This window comes from Puma concolor, chromosome B3 (genome assembly GCF_028749965.1).
Source record: "Puma concolor isolate L17-30 chromosome B3, mPumCon1.1.hap2, whole genome shotgun sequence".
NCBI lineage: Eukaryota > Metazoa > Chordata > Mammalia > Carnivora > Felidae > Puma > Puma concolor.
In genome coordinates, this window is record NC_141672.1 from 71,099,102 (window position 1) to 71,122,824 (window position 23,723).

General features: G+C 36.1%; 1 pseudogene; it reads left to right on the forward strand.

The window, feature by feature from the left end:
- The first annotated feature begins 11,888 nt into the window (after positions 1-11,888).
- Positions 11,889-12,617, forward strand: LOC112855148 (small ribosomal subunit protein eS6 pseudogene; annotated as a pseudogene).
- Positions 12,618-23,723: the final 11,106 nt, after the last annotated feature.

Sequence of the window (23,723 nt, forward strand, 5' to 3'; positions counted from 1 at the left end):
AGTGTCTTATGTATGGCAGGCATTCCATCAATTTTGTTGATTTAGTGTTAGAGAAAAAGATAATACATCCCTGTTATTGCAAAACAGGGTAGTGTTTGCCATTATGTCTGGGGTCACTTTATTACTAAAAGAACTACTGGCAGGATGTTTAAATTATGGTTATGCTTCTAACGTATACTGCAAAATGAAGGGCTACAATCCTGTGCATTACTTCTTCATCTGGCCTGGAGAGAGAGGTGGTAGTAAAGCTGTTGGGGTGATATAAAACTTTTAAAAACCTGCTGGAAAACCACAGAAAATAAAGTGGGAACTAGGACTGGAATGGCAGGAACATAGGTCTAGTTGCCAGAACTATTGTAAAGTAATAAAAGTCATTCTACCAACCTCATTTAGATCACTAACACCTGCCCCAGCTGCCTAGGAAGCTCTAAGTTCACTGTTGGCATGCCCGCAACCCAGCTGCTGCTGTGATTACATTATTTACCTCTGTTTGCTTCACTGTGGAGTTGCCAATGCACGCCAACTCCCAAAGTAATCCCTATCATTATAGCCTAAATTAAAAGATTGACTAAAAAAGGTCATGCGTTTCCCTCATATACATATTTACAATTCATGTGGACATGAAGGGCAAGAACAAAAATACTGGTACCAGGACTGGTTTAGCCTGGTCTTAGATTCGGAATGGAAAGTAAAGGAATCCAACCTTGATAAAAGCGAACTAGATGGTTTGGGGACTATAACATAGCATTAGAATATTCTCAGGAGTTCTTAATTACAAAAGCCTTATTAAAAATATTCAACATAAAGTCCAGGACCAGATGGCTTCCCAGGGGAGTTCTATCAGACGTTTAAAGCAGAGATAATACCTATCCTTCTCAAGCTATTCCAAGTATAGAAAGGGAAGGAAAACTTCCAGACTCATTCTATGAAGCCAGTGTTACTTTGATTCCTAAACCAGACAGAGACCCAGTCAAAAAAGAGAACTACAGGCCAATATCCCTGATGCATATGGATGCAAAAATTCTCAATAAGATACTAGCAAATCGAATTCAACAGCATATAAAAAGAATTATTCACCATGATCAAGTGGGATTCATTCCTGGGATGCAGGGCTGGTTCAACATTCGCAAATCAATCAACGTGATACATCACATTAATAAAAGAAAAGATAAGAACCATATGATCCTGTCAATCGATGCAGAAAAGGCCTTTGACAAAATTCAGCACACTTTCTTAATAAAAACCCTTGAGAAAGGATAGAAGGAACATACTTACACATCATAAAAGCCATTTATGAAAAGCCCACAGCTAACATCATCCTCAATGGAGAAAAACTGAGAGCTTTTTCCCTGAGATCAGGAACACGACAGGGATGTCCACTCTCACCGCTGTTGTTTAACGTAGTGTTGGAAGTACTAGCATCAGCAATCAGACAACAAAAGGAAATCAAAGGCATCAAAATTGGCAAAGATGAAGACAAGCTTTCACTTTTTGCAGATGACATGATACTATACATGGAAAATCCGATAGACTCCACCAGAAGTCTGCTAGAACTGATACATGAATTCAGCAAAGTTGCAGGATACAAAGTCAACGTACAGAAGTCAGTTGCATTCTTATACACTAACGATGAAGCAACAGAAAGACAAATAAAGAAACTGATCCCATTCACAATTGCACCAAGAAGCATAAAATACCTAGGAATGAACCTAACCAAAGATGTAACAGATCTGTATGCTGAAAACTATAGAAAGTTTATGAAGGTAATTGAAGAAGATATAAAGAAATGGAAAGACATTCCCTGCTCATGGATTGGAAGAATAAATATTGTCAAAATGTCAATACTACCCAAAGCTATCTACACATTCAGTGCAATCCCAATCAAAATTGCACCAGCATTCTTCTCGAAACTAGAACAAGCAATCCTAAAATTCATATGGAACCACAAAAGGCCCCGAATAGCCAAAGTAATTTTGAAGAAGAAGACCAAAGCAGGAGGCATCACAATCCCAGACTTTAGCCTCTACTACAAAGCTGTCATCATCAAGACAGCATGGTATTGGCACAAAAACAGACACATAGACCAATGGAATAGAATAGAAACCCCAGAACTAGACCCACAAACGTATGGCCAACTCATCTTTGACAAAGCAGGAAAGAACATCCAATGGAAAAAAGACAGTCTCTTTAACAAATGGTGCTGGGAGAACTGGACAGCAACATGCAGAAGGTTGAAACTAGACCACTTTCTCACACCATTCACAAAAATAAACTCAAAATGGATAAAGGACCTGAATGTGAGACAGGAAACCATCAAAACCTTAGAGGAGAAAGCAGGAAAAGACCTCTCTGACCTCAGCCATAGCAATCTCTTACTCGACACATCCCCAAAGGCAAGGGAATTAAAAGCAAAAGTGAATTGCTGGGACCTTATGAAGATAAAAAGCTTCTGCACAGCAAAGGAAACAACCAACAAAACTAAAAGGCAACCAACGGAATGGGAAAAGATATTTGCAAATGACATATCGGACAAAGGGCTAGTATCCAAAATCTATAAAGAGCTCACCAAACTCCACACCCGAAAAGCAAATAACCCAGTGAAGAAATGGGCAGAAAACATGAATAGACACTTCTCTAAAGAAGACATCCGGATGGCCAACAGGCACATGAAAAGATGTTCAGCGTCGCTCCTTATCAGGGAAATACAAATCAAAACCACACTCAGATATCACCTCACGCCAGTCAGAGTGGCCAAAATGAACAAATCAGGAGACTATAGATGCTGGAGAGGATGTGGAGAAACGGGAACCCTCTTGCACTGTTGGTGGGAATGCAAATTGGTGCAGCCGCTCTGGAAAGCAGTGTGGAGGTTCCTCAGAAAATTAAAAATAGACCTACCCTATGACCCAGCAATAGCACTGCTAGGAATTTATCCAAGGGACACAGGAGTACTGATGCATAGGGGCACTTGTACCCCAATGTTCATAGCAGCACTCTCAACAATAGCCAAATTATGGAAAGAGCCTAAATGTCCATCAACTGATGAATGGATAAAGAAATTGTGGTTTATATACACAATGGAGTACTACGTGGCAATGAGAAAGAATGAAATATGGCCTTTTGTAGCAACGTGGATGGAACTGGAGAGTGTGATGCTAAGTGAAATAAGCCATACAGAGAAAGACAGATACCATATGGTTTCACTCTTATGTGGATCCTGAGAAACTTAAGAGAAACCCATGGGGGAGGGGAACAAAAAAAAAAAAAAAAGAGGTTAGAGTGGGAGAGAGCCAAAGCATAAGAGACTGTTGAGAACTGAGAACAAACTAAGGGTTGATGGGGGGTGGGAGGGAGGAGAGGGTGGGTGATGGGTACTGAGGAGGGCACCTTTTGGGATGAGCACTGGGTGTTGTATGGAAACCAATTTGACAATAAATTTCAATTATAAAAAAAATAATAATAAAAAAAATAAAAAAAAATAAAAAAAAAGAACAAAAAAAAAAAAATTGCACATACCTTACAAATTCTTAGAAATCAAGCTAAGACAAAATTCTCTAAACAAAAGCTACATAAAGATAGGATCTTCATGATCTAAAGCCAAAGCAAAAATTGTAATGTTCAGCAGAATTGGAAAGGGACTCAGAGGAATCTCTAGTTTTCATAAATTCCAAAATATTTGTACTATTCAAAATAAGTGGAAAAGGGTGAGGGATAAACAATAAAATCTTTAATCTATTACTTCTAAAGGTAAATAGAATCTTAGCTTAAGGAAACAGAATCTCAGTAGGTTTTTGACCATGGCAAGGAAGGAACCATACCTCATTATTTTAACACCTCTGTTTTTACAAGGTGATAACTTTTTTTTTTTTCTGCAAATAAATGGGTTTTAAACTAGTTTCAGAATTAGGTAGCTATAGAAAAATTTAACAATATATGACTCATTTTTAAATGATGCATTGCATTATGTAGATGTGTTTGTAAAATGCACGGATGGTCTATTTAGCCTTTAAAAAATATTGATAGAGAAAAAATCATTTGTGGCATATTGGTTTAATGCATGTATATTTTATTACAGCATGTGAAAATGGCTAAAAACTGGAAAGTGAGGCATGGTAAAAAAAATATCTGCAGAACTGCATGAAGGAAATCATATACGAGGGAAATGAAATGTAATTATATTTCCTATTGCTCTCGTTTGGAAAAAAATGGAGAAAAGAATGTAAGGAAGATTGGAATCAACATGCTGAGGACTCCTAAGTATTAGTGGGAGCCACATATGCTCCATTGTAGGAACAGAGAAAGTCTAAATACAACTAAGAAGTTTGTAGAAAGCCTAAAATACACAACTAAGAAATTTGTAGATACTAATTTTGTGAGAAGTAACAATGATGATACTGGAAGTGAAAAGCATTGTGGTGATTACAGCTATGCAAGAAATATGTGCCCATGTTTTAAATTTTATTTCATTTTAAAATGAATCACAGGTAAAATCACACATAAAAAGAAGCTGAAAGTTGCCAAATAAAGAAATATTAGCCTGCTATAAATCTAATAACAGTGCCTCTTTTGATATAAAATTGTATGCGTATCTTAAAGTCTCAAACACCTATCTGAAAAAACAAACAAGTACTAAGGCGAGGTGAGCAGGCACCCCATTTTAAACAAGAAATAGAAAATTAAAAATGTTTTTTGTAACTAGAAACGTTCAGAATTAAAGGCAAAAGTAGTGTACTTAAAGGTAAACTCTGATCATTATACGGGAAACGATGGATTTGGTGGTAGGAAGGCAACAGCAAGAAGTACAAGAGTGTTAAGAGTCACATTTCAAAGGTGAATTAGCAATTCGAACTCCCTGGACAGAGAAACAGAAGAACAATGCATACGATGTGAGAAGTAATTCTCCTAGCATAATCACAGTGCCGTGTGCAAGCCTGGACTCACTAAGTTAAAAAGACCTTGGAAAACTTGAAGAAGGTTTAAGGACAAGCAATAAACATGATTAATAGCTTGGAAAATAGAATCTCAGAGGAAAGGTTAAGGGAACTAATATTATTTAAGTTGGAAAATAGGCTGGGGAAACAAGTTGGTTTTCAATTACATGAAGGATTATTACATAGAAGGTGCTGATCGGTACTCCGATGCCACCGAGGGCAGAACAAGAATAAGTGAGCTTGAAATGTTGTATAAAGCGTTTAGGTTGGCTAAGAGAAAGAACTTCCATCAGGACTGCAAGCCATTAAAATGGAAAGTACTAAATTTCTTTTGTACAGACCTTTCAAAATGCACTTGAAACTCATTTATCTAGGAAAGTTTACACGAGGCCCAGCCTACCAAGTGGAGAGGAAAGAGAAACACTTGAAGTTTTTACAAGGACTATCTTTCCTAAGTTTCCCTCCGCTCTCCAGAGTGCGAATGTTTGTATGATGAATTTGGGATAGCGCGCGGCAAGGAGAAAAGTGCTCACAGATCAAAATCTTTGAAATACAGCTTAAATGTGCACATGCCCTTGTTTAATATAGCAATCTTAAGAAGCATTGCAGCTCTAACACTCTTTGTTGTAGCCGTTCGAGCAATTTCACTTTGTTATACTATTTCAACTTCATGAGATTACTGGCAACTAATTGCATTTTTGTTTCTTGGTTTCTCATCTCCTTCTTGGCAATATATTTTTTGTTTGTTCTTTTAGAAATGAATCAAACCAATTGGATATTCTTTCATAAGGTAATAAAAATAATATATTTTCTCCCAAAAGATTTTATTTACTTAGAAAAATAGGCTATTCTCTGAACACCTGCACACCTAATTCTCTTAGAGTTAAATTATACAAGAATTCCATACCACTGGTTTCTGAGGCTTGTGCTAACAAAGATAAATGAAGGCAGGGATTTCAATAAAATTTTGCAAACAATTCTGTTAGAGCTTGTCAAATACGCACAAGATATGAGTTCTAACTCCTTTTATTTATGTGTCAATGTTATGAAAATCACTAAATGAAAGTATGGACTGTTGCATATAGTCTATACACAAAGGGATAAAAATGAAAACTCTGGCTGGAAGCTTTTAACTATTTCTTTGGTGATGATATTTATTTTTCCCCAGTAAAATATTTTATTTTCTATAAAATGAATCATAAATAAATGAACATCTCTACCAAATACAAAGAGGCAGTATAACTTATATTATGAAAAATACTTATTTTAAAGAACATCTATTGCTTTCTGTTTGGGAAGTGCTTTGTAGTCATTAATAATTGATTCTCTACAATGTGGGTAAGAATGAAGGTGAGTGACAGTTATTAGTTTCTCTTCTAGGATGAGAAAGGAAATCACAAAGAGATGAATTGCCAAATATATATAACAAGTTGTTGAAAAGATGGAATTGCAACTGTGAGATTGTGGCTCAAGGTCTTTGTGTTTTGATTTACAAGAAGACTCCAAAAAGCTGACAAAAAAGAAGAGGGAACAGTTTAAAACCTGGACCAGAAAGCAAACCAAAAAGGTGTTAACCTTCTACCATGTCTAATAGCTAGTTCATGCTAAAAGGTCCGATTTAGGGGAGAATGAGTATTTCCACAATGTTATATTGTACTCTGTGCAGAACAAGGCCAGCCAGCAGTCTCTTTTCCTTGGTAACTAAGGTACCACATATGGCGGATAGAAAGATAACCTTGAATGAGTAGGAATGCGTGTCGTACCAATGAGCAAAGGTGGCAGTGCTTATTTTAATTTGGTATTCGTCATGTTTGTACAACCCCTCTGAAAGCAAATGACTGTTTCATTATGTTAGCTACAATTTACTTTCTTGGACTTTGGCATTTCCTTTCAAATAAATGAAATAGGAGTCCCACTCTGAAGTTTAGAATCTCCTACAACCGTAATTCCTATGCTCAACACAGAAGATCATCAATTTCTGCTCAGCATCTACTCAAATTCAGAATGAATGATAATCATTAGAAATCAGATTGGGCTGCTCCGTCACAACTGTTTGGTATCCATATGCCCTCCGCAACGTCTCCATTCGGTCCACCTTCAACTCTCACCCCTTTTATTATTCTGTAAATGCTCACTACTCCCGCACTCTTCTCAAATTAGGGACACATCAATGACTTGGATATCCACAACCCCGAGAGCAGTCATCACAATGTTTCCCATGTCTGTATTCTGCTCCTTGTATTATCACCCACATAAAGTATTCCCCCATATTTGGAACGACTTGTTTGGAATGACTAATAATTTCACCTAGAACTCTGATGATGGTATTCTTTCAACCTCAAACTAAGTATTAACTATGTTAGCATAACCTAAAAAGAAGGATACACAAATGGTAGTTATATTTGCCACTTCCAATAAGGAATAGAAGTCTACCATTTTGTCCTCGATGATACAGTTTTGATATTTGTTATTATTTTTGATAATTTATTATTTTTACAGTGCAAACCTATTTCTTTGCTTCCTTTTTATAGAGTATACATGTTATTATTTTGTGTATTGTGTTATTGAGAAGTATTTGAGATGCTACATCAACATTTCTTTTAATGTCAATGGGAATCAAATCTCCTGAGTTATTCAAGACACAGATTTCTTTCCTTTTTGTTACCATGAGCCCATAAAGAGTCTAGGATTGCTGAAAGGAGAGAAATGTCACTTTACTGGAACGGTCTGAACTAAGCTTTACTTGGAATACCTTTTGGATACATTGGGCTTCCTGGTAATATGCTTTGAGGTTACACCAATAGCTAATCATTAGATCTCCCTATAACCTAGGAAATTAACATCTTCTTGTATTTGGCTTCTTATTTCTCATTTGTGAATGACTGCAGATTGCTAACTTCCCAAGAATGCACTGCAGAATCCAAAAAGTATGTATAACACGTTAACATCATCAGATCATTGCTTAACAAAAATGAGGACTTCTTGGTTTTTACTTCAAAGCATTACACGATAAGATGGTCAAATTCCTTAAACCCAAAGGAATTCACTTTTATCATCAAATGATAGTACTGAGAAGAAAAGAATTATCATGTCTCTTAATGCTGCAACTCTAGATTCCTAAGAATCTAGAAGTATATAAAAGATATAATGAATTGTGAAATAATAATTTTTATTGTGAAATAATATAAAAGATATAATGAACTGTGCAGACTTACTCCAAGTTTGTCAGTAATGAAATCATTTTAACTATTACTGAACATAATCATTAGAAGCACATACCTAAATCTTGAACTAGAGCAAAAAGCCAGTAAGTAAAGTACTTTCAACAATTAATTACTCATTGCATGATAAGTATTCTTAACAAAGGGCCTTAGAGTTCCACATAAGGAACAACTGGCCAAGGCCAGAGGCTGTTGACACTTTGCCACTGTCCTATGTCACAGTCTTTTGAAGAAAAGAAACCTGCACTCAAAGGCATGAAATTCATAGGAATTTGAATCTCAGAAAGTTGCCATGCTTTCTCTTTGGGTTTCTCTAACTGTAAAATGGTGATATCTGCACACAAATTTCCTAACTTAACCAGGAAAGTGCTCATGCAATACAGAGGAGAACAGACTGTGATTAGTATAAAAAGGATATCGAACTTGTTACAGATTGTAAGAAAAACGCTCTGGGAAATACAAATTCTCTTCTTATAAAACCACCCAAATTTCACTGTTTCGTTTTGTTTTGTTTTGTTTTGTTTTGTTTTCCAGTGTTTGACGCTGACAAGGTTTTCCTGTTTGTTACTGAGCCAGGCTTGGGCTTAATGTCATGTTCTCATTTTTTCCCCATCTTTCCTCTGGTCAATATAACACAGTGAATATTCTTATGACTCTCTTATTCCTTGTCAAGTTCTGCCTTTGAGGAATTTGCCAGAAATTTGATCCTCAATATGCTGATATTACTTTATTTCTCTATTAAGTACCATATTTACATAGTACATGATCAAAGATACTAAAAGCTAAAATACCTAACATGTGAACAGCATAAAAACTTTCATGTGAACATTTCTTACATTTAAGCCAGTGGTACTTCAAAGTTTTTGACCTTTCAGTACTTCCTGAACTTACATTGCTTTGTTAAAATGCTTGCATTAAATGAAAAGAATTTAGGAAGAAGAGTATTAGAGAATTACCACATAAAAGGTTTAAACATTGTCATCATTTATCAATTATATGATTTATTTATTTATCCTAACATACATCTCTAACTTCTTTTTTTTTCAGTTTATATAAGCAGATGTAGATTTAAGTCCTGGAAGACAGAAACTGTGTTTTAATCCTTATGTTCCCTCTGCCTATCAGATTATCCTAGCAGTGTGTGAAGGTTTGCTTTACCTATATTACCTTAAGAAATGCCTGTAACAACACTAGGAAGATATTGTTTTCTGTATGTTGAATATAAGAAAATGGGGGAGAGAGATATGAAATAATTTGCTCCAGGTTACGAATTGCATAAGCAGCAGAACAAAGAGAAATATGGTGAGTCTGATAGGAAAGAACCCACTCGTAACTACTATGTATTACTCAAGTAGTAGGTACTGAAATACCTTACACATAGTAAAATTCTATGAATGTATATATACACACACAGAGACACATATGTGTAAATATATGTTGCAAGAGGCAAATAAATAGTTCTACTTGCTACCTAGTGAATGGTATATTACCTTTTTTGGAAGTAATAATCCAGAGAAATATTTTAGCTCTCTGGAGGTTGTGATTACATAGAATTGCCTTGTAGTTATACAAGCAGAATAGAGCAGAAGTCAATTTGCAATAACTTTTTAACAAGGACTAGTTTCTGACTAGGGCTGCCACAGTGTTTGGGGAAACAACAAAAACTTATAACATCTTGTTTTTGAGTAAAATCAGTCACCAAGGTACAAGAAGAATTTTTGTAAATTATGAACTATAATCCCTAATTTGCTGTAAGCCTCACTTTTCGAATGTTGGTCAATGTTTTTATAAGAGCAGTATTATCACCAGAGATGGGGAAAAATACATATATATATGTATATGTATATGTATATGTATATGTATATGTATATGTATACACACACACATATATATACATACATACATATATATATATATGTTTGCTGGGACTTAATCCATTCTTCTTCGAAGAAAACTTTGCAGGGTACAATTGTGCAGAATTAAGAATCATCAAGTACCTGGACTGAACTGGATTCACGTAAATTTGAGAATAGCCTCCCTAATATAGAAAGAGGCTTGACAGAGAATATAAAGCAAAGGAATCATTTTGCCAGGTTCTCCTAGAAGACAGTGACAATGCATGAGCTAGCCATGTCTACATTGCACTGCATTGTTCGTCATCAGATTATCATATTACATCACTACGTAATTATGATGAGAAAGACTAATAGACTTAAAATGGATTGAAAAATAATAAAATGCTCTTAATGATAGAGAACAAACTGAGAGTTGATGGAGGGAGGTGGGGGGAAATGGGCTAGATGGGTGATGGGTATTAAGGAGGGCACTTGGAATGAGCACAGGGTGTTGTATATAAGTGATGAATTACTAAATTCTATTCCTGAAACCAAGAAAAATAAGTAAATGGATTGAAATTTTATTATAATCAAAATAAATAATAAAAGAAAACAAATTATGATATTTAGGCAATGCCAAATTTAGAAAAGAGTAGGTTTTAAGAGGATTAAAATCCATAGAGAAACATAATGAATGGTTAGGCAGTTGTGAAAATAAAGCATTGAGGAAACAGCTTGTTGAGAGCTGTTAATTCAAAATTTGAGATGGAAAGACATGCACATGACATAATACCTCATTATCCATAAGTTAAAAATATCTAGTGTTGAGGGACTAAGAAGATGACAATAAAACTGGAGATGTGGAGTACACATTGGCTAAAGAAAGAGGAAGAAACTTGATCAAATATTACTTTACTGATGATGGAACAGAGAGCACACTTAATTCATAAAAATCAGAAGTTTTCCTAACAACACATGACTATTCTGTCTCTAACAGAGAAACAAAGAGAAAGCAACTTTAATTTAAGAAATATATATAGGTCAATAAATATACTAGAATAAATGTATAGGCAAAGAATTAAGATGTAATCTCTTCTTTTTAGTACACAGAAGAATGGAAACAAGTGAAAATTAAGTATTATGTAAAAGTGCTGATCATAGAAGGGGATACAATTTGAAGTGGGAAAACAAGAAGCTAAAAATCTTTACTGAGTAGCTTAACATTTTGAGACTTTAATAAAGAGTAGGAGTTTCACTGACCCACAAAAAGGGAAGAAGAATATTTAAGACAGAGGAAATAGCTGAGAGAGTTCAGGAAGATGTGAAATGAACATAATCTTCAGAAATGGAAAAGAAATTTGCATGATATGTTCAAGTTAATTTTTACCATGAGGAAACTATGGTCAGTCACAACATGGGACTTATAAAAACAAAACACTTTAGTTGAAAAACCAATGGTAGGATTACCTAAAAGACTTTTTAGACTGAAGTTATCTAAGAAACTCTAGTTTGCATAAATTACCAGTCAAAATGGACACCAATGTCACAAGCGTTGAACAATATTAGTTGATCAGAAAAGCCAAGTTTTGGGGGCACCTGGGTGGCTCAGTCGGTTAAGTGTCCCACTTTCAGCTCAGGTCATGATCTCGCAGTTGGTGAGTTCAAGCCCCCTGTCAGGCTCTGTGCTGACAGCTCAGATCCTGAAGCCTGTTTCAGATTCTGTGCCTCTCTCTCTCTGCCCCTCCCCAACTCGTGCTCTGTCTTTCTCTGTCTCTCAAAAATAAATGTTAAAAAATTTTTTTTAATAAAAAAAAGAAAAGCTAAGCTCTTGTCAAAGGTACGCTTGAATGCTAAAGCTTGCTCTTTTCCATGGCACCTTAGAGGCAGTAGGCTGTTTTAGGATGAAGCTGAACACCTGTCTCCCAGCTACTCGCTGACAGAATCTCCTTAAAGTGGATGATGAATGCAAAACTTGTACCGTTTCTGAGAAGGGCATATCCACAGAAGTTGCTGCTGATGTTCTGGGTGAAGAATGGAAGGGTTACTTGGTCCAAATCAGTGGTGGCAATGACAACCAAGGCTTCCCCATGAAGCAGGGTGTCTTGACCCATGGCCATGTCTACCTGCTGCTCATTAAGGGTCATTCCTGTTACAGACCACGAAGGACTGGGGAAAAAGAGCACAAATCTATTTGAGGTTGCATTGTGGGTGCTCGTCTCAGTGTTGTCAACTTGGTCATTGTAACAAAAGGGAAGAAGGATATTCCTGGACTCACTGATACCACTGTGCCTCATCACCTGGGACCCAAAAGAGCTAGCAGAATATGCAAACTTACCAATCTCTCTAAAAAAGATGATGTTGGCCAGTGTATTGTGAGAAAGTCCGTAAACCAAGATAAGAGACCTAGAACCAAAACACCCAAGATTTAGCATCCTGTTACTTCCTGTGTCCACCAACGCACATGTTGACCTATTGCTCTGAAGAAACATTGTACTAAGAAAAATAAAGACAAGGCTGCAGAATATCCTCAACTTTTGGCCCAGTGAATGAAGGAGGCCAAATTAAAACACCAGGAACAGAATGCTGAGAGATGGAGGCTGTCCTCTCTGAGAGCTTCTCCTCTAGTCTGAGTCCAGTCAACAATGAGATTTTCTGAGAGTAACAAATAAGATCAGACTTCAAAAAACAAAATGCTATAGCTTGATAATGACATATTAGATAGATGATGATAGGTAGATAGATGATAGATAGATAGATAGATAGATAGATAGATAGATAGATAGTAACATTTGCATATAATGTATGTAGAGTAAGTATTTGGAGCAATACTGACTGATGGGAGAAATGAGTTTATTTTCTCTAACACATGATTCCTAGACCTGTCTCTGGATCTCCTACATGTGAGAAAGTGACACGAGAGTGGAAGGGAATTGGGGATAGGGACAGGGAGCTGGGGATTGCATTTATCAAGCTTATTAGCAGCTTTGAATATATTTCTGCAAATCTAAAGTTACAAAATCATTCAAAAAGAAGAAATAATTTTACTCCATCTGCCAGCATCTGGCTGCTGCTATTATACATAATAACTTACTTGCAGAGAATTATAGAAATAAAGAAAATAGCCTTCAGAATCGGAGAGTCCTGAATTCAGAATCATGCCTCTCACTTGATATTTGAGAAAATTAACTGACTTATTTGGGCCTCTAATCTCTCCTCTATTCTTGGAGACAATAAAAACTGACTCATGACATACCTGGAAGACAATGTGAGGCCACCCACGTAAACAGTTTATCATATTATCAAACATGCTGTTCATCTGCTGTGAGAAGGTAAGTATGATGTTTGGAGTGAGAGACCGTCTATTCTCCAGGTTTCCTTGGTAAGGGAATTCAGGAAAAGAAATCTGAATTTTTTCCTCATCCCTCACTCCACTTGGTGAGGGTGAGTGAAGAAACTCTACTTCTTTGCTTCTGTCTTTTCTAGATCTTCTCTCTTTTGAATTGGCCTGCCTATAGAAAAAAAAATGCATTTTGGTATGATCACCCCTATGTGGGATGATTAGTAGTGACCCTTGTGTCTTATTCCTCATTTGGTTCCTGAAATTCAATGAGAAGACAATAGTGTTGTCTCCTTAAAGCCCAAAATGAGACAGCTATTATTTTATTAACAAGCAACCATTATGCAGTACCTCTTGTGAGTTAGAATTTAGAAGTACTTTCTCCAAGTGTCTTTTAAGCAGTCTGTTTAAATTATAAATTTTGATTTAAAGGGGCATTTAATAATTATAACTTTAAAAAGTTTAAAGTGGTGCCAGGACAATACTGAATCTGTACTATGTAAAAAAAAAATCATTTCCATCAGAAATGTCATCATGGAAACAGTATTATTTGAATAGTGAAACTTAGAGATTTATAACATTAACAGATATCATGGGGTGATAATGACAAGAATATTAGTTATTTATACGACATTGTGTGACAGAGATGGTTAACTCAATTAGATCCTGGTGGTATTAAAGTCAAGGTCACATATTTAATTTCCATATGGGCCAGTATACTCCTGACTGGGAAAACTTTGCTCTCTACTCACGGACTGCACCCCTAACCCCAATCTGTTATTTCTCAATTATGTGCCATTAATTGATGCAATATCCTACTGATAGTGGGTCATCCGTGCCATCTGCATAAATGAAGGACAGCATGTCTATGAGGCAGCCAACAGAGAACAACTTGAAGCCAACAGTACCAGAAATTTCACTAATAACCTGTAGGTTTCTTCAGGGGTAAAAAAAAAAAAAAAAAAAAAAAAAAAAAAGCAGCTCCAAACTTTCCAGGGGAGAATTAACTGCAAACATTATTCAAATGTAGGCTGGAATCAACTCACAGTTGTTTTCTGTAAAAATGAGGTAAATAGAAGTTCAATAACCTACTACGCTTTTTTTTTAAACTTCCATTCAGCACATATTTATCTGATAAGATGTTCTCTCATCTAGCTTGTTTCCTAACAAAGAAGACTTTTTTAGTTTGCCATTGCTGTTTATTTACTAACTCAGAGCTCCTTTGTCTTTGTTCTAAATCGTACTGGGAATTTGTAATATATCCCAATGTCATTCATTTATTATTAATTATTATAGTATATATGATTAACAGACACGCTGTGACACACAGGGGGAGTAGTTGGATTATTTCTCATCCTCACTTGCTAACGAGAGAGTAAAGTCCTATATTCTGGCAAAGAACTGATCCAAAGTAATACCATAATGTAAAGTCTATAATAGATGAAGATTTTTTGAATAGACTTTGAATAGAGGCAGACAAAAACTTCTAAGACATACCTTCAATTTACTTATTTACTGTTTATTTACTTATTTATTTATCCATTACTTGATTATTTTATACCATCCTCATTCAGAAAATTTCCAAATGAGCTACTTACAGAAACCTGTAAGGAAGAGATCGATGGAAATCACTGAAACACTTGGTAATTTATACTAAAATAATTTCATCTATGAGAATAAGGATTTGAGGTGCTATCTATCTGGGAAATAGAAACATCTGTCTCCTGTTGTATGTCAAGTAGCAGTCACCAAATGGAACAGAATTTTGAGTTAGGGGATAGTGAGACATGAGGATACAAATGTTTCTTCAAAACACCTTGTTAGAGACGCTGTACTAGTAACAAAAGACTTAACAGAAAGTAAAAATTCCACATAATATATATGATATTCATATCTATAAGAATCACATGGAGTTTGATTTTCTTTAGTTTTCATATTTATTTTATTTTTGAGCAACACAGAGCTTGAGTGGGGGAGGGGCAGAGAAAGAGAGGGAAACACAGAATCCGGAGCAGGCTCCAGGCTCTGAGCTGTCAGCGCAGAGCCCGATGTGAGGCTCGAACCCACGAACCATGAGATCATGACCTGAGCCAAAGTCGGACATTTAACCGATGAGCACCTAGGTGTCCCACATGGAGTGTGATTTTTAAATGCTATGAAACTTCCCTGAGCAGGTCCCACGAAGCAGGTTACTTTATCATCAGGCTCAACTTCTGCATCATCTGTGGAGCCTCTCCCAAGTCCAAAACAGAGAAACTTCTCACTGATGTTCTATGATTTCTGGAGTTTGTCTCCACTGCTAGACTCATGAGAATCTGTGCTTGATTTTTTGTTTTACCCCTCTACTTGCCTAAGATGGAAATGCCCAAGTTGACTGTGGAACCCACATAACTGAAAACAGTACAGCCTCTATCCAACTGGGACTCTAAATGACTACATGGAACTAAACTTGATTCACATCTTCAAATCAACTTGAACCCTTATGAGAGCTAAACTGTTATGTTGAAATAGTTATACGGTTTTTGGGTCTGTATGTTATTCTAGCCTAGACTTCCATAATTAATATACTCCATAACCGTCCTGAACATATCTTATAAATAACTTTAATTTTACCAATGCCACTCTTAGTATATGAATCTGTGTTCTCCAAATAAACAAACCCAGTAAGTTACATAGATTAGATAGCAGATATAAACATAAGTAGATATAGTGATAGATATAGTTTATCATAAGGAATTGGCTCATGCAGTTTTGAGAAGTATCAAGATCTGTAAGTTAGAGACTGCAGAAAGCCAATATAGTTTTAGTCCAAGTCCAAAGGCAGGAGCAGACAGATGTTTCAGCTCAAAGACAATCATTAGGCAAAGAAAGCAAATTCTCCCTTCTGCCTTTTCTGTTCTATTCAGGTCTTCAGTGGATTAGATGAAGCCCCTGAATCTGTCCCCTCCCCTGCCACACACACACCACCCCCCCAGCCCAACACACACACTCACACACACTGGGGAAGGCAATCTGCTTTACTCATTCTACAGGAGCAAATGTGAATCTCACTTAGAAACGCTCTCACACACTCACACAGAATATGGTTTAATTAAGTATTTAGGAAACCCATGGCCCATTCAAATTGACACAAATTAAACATCACAGAGGATATTCTTCAAAACTGAACATGATACTATTATGGAAGCCTGACTAGTGAACAGTAGAGCAGGATTATCACCTTATTTATGCTAAATACTGTATTTCTACTAATATAACCTAAAACCAAATTATAATTTTTAGAAGCCACATTAACACTCCATTATGTCTTTTCAGGGTCACACACTTCAGGTATTTGATCAGCACGTTACTCAAACTATTCTCACAGTTTTAGAAAGATAGGATTATATCAGAACATTATAGAAAGGGAGAAGATACTTTATGCTGATTTTAATTCAAATAAGATTTAAATCAAAAGGGTAATTTTAGACATCATTTTGTATGAAAATACAGAGCAATATCCCTTTTCCTGCTGCAAGATAGTCATTTATTTTGGGCTGAAATAGAAAATATGGATGCCTACAATTAAAAAAAATAACATCTAAACAAGCATTGTCTGACTTTACATCGTGCAGGCTAAAAAATGCTGTGACCAGTGGGTCATACCCTCTGGTCTAAAGGGTTTCAGGCCTTGTCACTAAATTTCCTCCCCTCCAACAAACAAAAAAACAAAACAGGTCATATTTTTCTTATAGAACAAATAGAGTATGTAGCTCTATTTAATTAGTCTTCGGTTAAAGTGATAAGGCATTGATGAAAGGAATAACAGTGTCATAAATAGAACAGACCTAAGGTAAATTCCTTCAATGATCTTTGAAGTGAAAAATTCTTGTTTTGCAGGCCTCTTCAATATGGTCTTTGGATAACACTCTTACTTTTCTGCTCCCATAGAAAAGAATAAACTTAGAATTGTCTCTGGTTTCTTGGCCCTTAGAAAGTCACAGAAATCAACATGCTAGACTACGTACCATTTCCTTTAATGACAAGGTGACTAGAGTGGTAAAAAATAGTTCAGCATACTGGTGAACATAAAATTAGATTTGACAATTCAGGAAACACAACTCATGTAGGAAGACACTGCTCACTCCTTTAGAATGAGGTGATCGTCTAGTGAACCAAGTCAATCTGTGTTCTAGGCTTACAGTCCTCCCTGATTCCTTAGGTGACAGGTGAAGACTGTTCAATGTGTTATAATTTAAAAACTTAATTCACTTTTGAGCATCAGAAGCGACACTAGAAATTATTGATTCTAAAGCACCTAGTTATTTTGCTGTTAAATATCACAATTTGCTCTTCCTTTTTTAAAATTGTAAAGCTCCCAGGGAGAGAGATTTTTTCCTCATTGTGTTCACTGATGTATTCTAAAAGCCGAGAGCAATCAGTGGCATACAGCAGATGTTTTATAAACATCTATTCAATTATATGAAAGGTTGAATGAATTATTCACTTGGTCATCAAGCTCACCATCTTTCTGTTTTTAAAATGCCAAGTGCCCTTGGGGCGCCTGGGTGGCTCAGTCGGTTAAGCGTCCGACTTCAGCTCAAGTCATGATCTCGCGGTCTGTGAGTTCGAGCCCCGCGTCGGGCTCTGTGCTAACAGCTCAGAGCCTGGAGCCTGTTTCAGAGTCTGTGTCTCCCACTCTCTGACCCTCCCCCGTTCATGTTCTGTCTCTCTCTGTCTCAAAAATAAATAAACATTAAAAAAATTTTTTTTTGAAAAAAAAATGCCAAGTGCCCTCTGGCTTCAGGGGCTTTGTACAAGATTTCCTTCTCCTTGCAGCTTTCTCTCTCTCTCTCTCTTTCTCTCTCTCTCTCTCTCTCTCTCTCTCGCTTTCTTCCTTGTGGGTCTCTTGATAGAGCCCTCCCTGACTCATAGTGTAGGTCTTGCATCTAATAGCACTTTCTCATTGAGACTTCTCTGAGCACTAAAGTGAAAGCACAGACTTTCTCCTCTAATTGCTTTAAGTCGCTACTCGATTTTATGGCCCTTGTAACATATGCCAGTTTAATTACACTGGAATATACGTATTGAGGGTAAAGATGACACCTGTCTTCCTCACCATACTCCATTACCTGGAAAAGGTTCAGGGTAAATCAGGCGTTTGAAATATACTTGCTGGTTGCTTAAAAAACCACCATATGCCTGACCCTTTGCTCACCACTGAACATGGACTAGTGAACAGGCTGTGCTCATGAAACAGTCAGAAAAAAAAAAAAAAGAGCCAAAACCATTTTCCCCAAATTGTTATAAGAATTATGACAGAAATAAATATGGCAATATGATAGAGAATAAAAAAGGAATCTCTTTAGATATGTTGAATAGCAAAGATCTCTTAAGTGGTGACACGACCACAAACCTTAAGGATGAGGTTTCTCAAACACACCTTGCTCTTCTCTCATGAGGCCAGAGATGTAGGGCAAGACTGGGTCAGTTAGGGACTTAGCGTAAGGATTTTAGATTTCATTCTAAGAGCAATAAAAACAACTAAAAATAGGCATTTGCTTTGCTTTAAGAAGATTACTGGGTCTACTCTGTAGACAAAAGATTTGAAGGGCAAAGCGGGGAAGGTGCTAGAAACTGTCCCAGGAGTCTGGTAACAGACCTAGAATGACAGCAGTAGAGATGGAGAGAAGAAGCTGCATTCCACATCCATTTTATAAATAAAATGTAAAGAACACAATGATTACTGCTGCGAAAATCATGGATGATTATGTTGCCATATAATTTGCATCTAAACGGGATACTTTTGAAGGGAAAATGAGCCAGTATTAACAATTATACCTGGACAAAAGGGATTATCCAAGGCAAACCAGGAGGTATGGTCACCCTCATAGATAGATAGATAGATAGATAGATAGATAGATAGAAACACCATGAACACCACAGATAGAAACACCATGACAGGCTTTGGACCATCCAATAGCTCGGATAAAACTTAAATTTGGCCAGCATAAAACACATGGGCTACTGTTCATCATGTTATCAGTAATCATTAGTTTGCACAAATTTATTACATTTGCCTAGTATATTCCTCGTCAAGATAACTCATTGAAAAGATACTATAGTTTTCTAGTTGCTAAAATTAACCTTTTAAATTCCAATTGTTTAATCTCCCAATAGCTTTAAAATGAATAATGATTCCTTGATTATAAATACCTAGAAATCCTTTAAAGAAAATTGGAGATTCAAAGAATTTATTGTGCTGAGTTGCTCTCGAAAAAAATGAAGGAACTGATGGCAAACCTTATTCATACACTAATAACTATTAGAACAGAAAATATTGATGAGTTTTTGATGTAACTTGAATTTAAATGCCTAAAGAGACTCAGAAAATCCCTACATCTATTTACTCCAGATTGGATCTGAAAGTCTATTTTCATTCAATTTCTTAGCATTATTAGTAGTTGACATATAAAGCCAGGATTACTGACCTAAGTGAGCCATCAGATTTAGCAAGACCTATACATCACATAACATTGAATACAGATTACCAGGCAAGGGACTGCTATTTTGAGTTCAGTCAAACTCAAAATAGGGTTTTTACGACTGGGGCAAGAAATGAATTACTCGGTTCATCTTTACAGAGAATCTGTTCACTGCAGCCTTAATACGAAAGTCAGATTGAAAATTCATACCCATAGCAGGTAGAGCAAACGGAATTTTTCCCATAGATTAGGGTATGAAATTATTATCAAGAAACTCTTCCATTCAAAATATTGTTTTGATGTAGGATCCCTGATATAACAAGTCTTATCTACTTATTTATGTTTTATCTGCCTACATTTTGGTCAATGTTTAAATGCCTATCCACATCTGCTGACCCGATGGACGGGCTTGCTACAGATATGGTACAACTAATGAAAAGATGACACCAGCCCTTAGAAGATGCATAAAGATTTTGAATCAGTAAGAAAGCCTGAAATGCTAAGTTTTTAATTTTTAAATTTTTCCTAAAAAAGATAGTGAGCTAATCGGAGACAAATATTTCCACTTAATCTAACCACAGGAAACAAAGTTTGTATTATTCTCAGCAGACCATGGTTCCAAATGTTCCTTTCCACTTTCCTTTTTTGGTTTGGAATCTTCTAGTACCTCTCTCTACACGCAGGTTAATGCAGGAAATAAATTCCAAAATAAGTCTGGGCCACACTTCCTAATATATTTTTTAGCCAGACTTCTTAATATATTTTCAACTTCTTTTTTTAAATTTTTTTTTTCAACGTTTATTTATTTTTGGGACAGAGAGAGACAGAGCATGAACGGGGGAGGGGCAGAGAGAGAGGGAGACACAGAATCCGAAGCAGGCTCCAGGCTCTGAGCCATCAGCCCAGAGCCCGACGCGGGGCTCGAACTCACGGACCGCGAGATCGTGACCTGGCTGAAGTCGGACGCTTAACCGACTGTGCCACCCAGGCGCCCCTCAACTTCTTATTGAAGAATAAGGTATACAAAGGACAGTGCACAAGTTATAAGGGCAGAGCTGGGTGACTTTTCATAAACCAAACACACCCAGGTGACCAGCAGCCAGATCAAGGAACAACTTCACTGGAACTCCCAGACAGGCAATCACATAAGAAAGGTAAACTGTTTTTTGGCCTTTAGTATAATGAAGATTCTTCTTGTTTTTGAACTATATGCAAAAAGATTCTGACAGCATGAACTCTTGAGGATATGACTTCCTTCATGCACTACTGTGTTTGTGAGCTTCAACCACACCCATGAAGGCACTCACAGTTCAATCTCACCATGTTTTGCTGTTTCATGTGTGAATACACCACACATTTATATCCATTCTACAGCTGGTAGTTTCAGTTTTTAGCTATTCTATATGGTGCTGCTGTGAGCATTCTATTATTTAGTGTACGTACATATTTCTGTGGAGTATGTATTTGCTAGTGCAATTGCTGAGGAACAGCGTATGCAAATGATCACTGCCAGTAAATAGTGCCAAATTGGTTTTCAAAGTCTTTTTGTCAGCTTATGTTTCCACAATTTTACCAACATTTGGCATTGGCTTCTGTTTGATTTTAATAGTAGCATATTGTAGTTACATTTTATAATTTTTTGAAGATGAATGAATTTAAACACATATGTCTGTTGGCCATTTGAATATCCATTTTTTAAGTGCTTGTCTATATCTTCTGCTTGATTTTATATTGGATTTCTCTCCTTTACTTACTGATTTCCAAGAGTTCTTTATATATTTTCTGACACATCATTTGCAAGTATATGTATTACAAATAATCTCATTCTGTGGGCTGCTTATTCACACTCTTACTGGAGGGAGTTGATCTTTTTCTTTTTAATGTTTATGTATTATTTTGAGAGAGAGAGAGCAAGTGGGGGAGGGGCAGAGAGAAGGAGACACTGAATCCAAAGCAGGCTTCAAGCTCTGAGCTGTCAGCACAGAGCCTGATGCCAGGCTCGAACTCACATACCGCAAGATCATGACCTGAGCCAAAGTCAGGCGTTTAACCGACTGAGCAACCCAGGCATCCCTGGAGGGAGTTGATCTTAATGTAGTCTAAAAATTTTTATTTTGGTTATAATTAAACCTTTGTTCATCCTATTTAAGAAAATATTGCATACCATATGGCTATGAAGATATTCTCTCATGTTTTCTTCTAAAATGTTTATTGTTATATTTTTCACATTTAAATCTGCAATACTTCTGGAGTTAATTTTATGTATCAGACAAGAATTCACTCCTTTTTGGGTTTGTTTTGTTTTTTTGATATGGGATGCAAATTGACTAACACTATTTATTGGAAGATCATTCTTTCCTCACTACCTTGCTGTGTCACCTTTGTCTAAAGGGACTGCATGTATATAGTGATCTCATTCTGTACTGTTGATTCTTTACTATTGATATTTTTTTAGTACATATGGCAGAGAAGCAGGAGTTACAGATTTTTTATTTTTTTCAAATGGAATTTAAAGACCAAAGATTGAAATGACTTTCTCAAATATCACTTTATTTATTTATTTTAATTTTTTTTTTAACGTTTATTTATCCCTGAGACAGAGAGAGACAGAGCATGAATGAGGGAGGGTCAGAGAGAGAGAGAGGGAGACACAGAATCTGAAACAGGCTCCAGGCTCTGAGCTGTCAGCACAGAGCCTGATGCAGGGCTCAAACTCATGGATGGTGAGATTAATCCCTGAGCCGAAGTCAGACACTTAACTACTGAGCCACCCAAGCGCCCCACAAATACTACTTTAGTTACAAAACAAAGGTTTCCAAAATTCAAAGGCAACATTAACATCTCTAAACAGATTTTATATTACTATATTTTTACAAAAGTTATTTTGATTTTTGCTATAGTTAAATTAAATACTACTATATTGCAATGAATTTATTTCAATTTATTTAGTGAATAAAGATAAATATATTTAGGAAATTTTTATTTTATATAAATCTTTTAATTTTATATAAATCTTTTATTATAAGATATATAGTCTACATGGAACACTTTTTAATAGACTTTTTACCGTTTACAAATTCAAGAATGGTACGTGTGTATATTTGGTTTATGTTAAATGAAGTCTCATTAGTTATTATACATGGGTGTCATGCTCTCCTTAATCCCCATCACCTATTTAATCCATTGCCCACCCAACTCCCCTCTGGTAACCATCACTTTGTTCTCTATAGTTGGGTCTGTTCTTCTGGGAAATCTATCATATCTTCTTCTTCTTCTTTTTTTTTTTTTTTTGAGTTTATTTATTTTGAGAGAGAGTATGAGAAGGGGAGTGGCAGAGACAGAGAGAGAGAAAGAGATTCCCAACAGGTTCCACACCGTCAGTGCAGAGCCTGATGTTGGGCTTGAACTCATGAACCATGAGATCATGACCTGAGCTGAAATCAAGAGTCAGATACTTACTGACTGAGCCACCCATGCAACCCTGAGAAATCCATCATATCTTCTACAAATAAAAATATATTCTTCTCAATTATCTGTATTTATTAATATATTTTCTCATCTAGTATTGTTATATCAAACTTCTCCAATAATATTAAATGTTTCTATGTATTCACTGCTTATTCCTGATTTTATTTATTTTATTTTTTTTTTTTTATTCCTGATTTTAACGAAAATAATTTCAGGTTTTAATTTTTTGTATGCGGCTTGCTATGATAAAATACACAAAGTTAAAAAAGTAAAATATGGTATAAAGCTAAAAATAAATTTCATATCCAGTCCTATCCCACAGTTCTCAAGTGTACCTTCCTAGAGGCAAATGTACTTACCAGTTTTTGTGTACCATGCTATTTATTTTCCACACAAATTCAAACACATCTATGCACATAACCCTCTTTTTACACAAATGTTAGAATAAATGCAGTTTCTCATCTCTT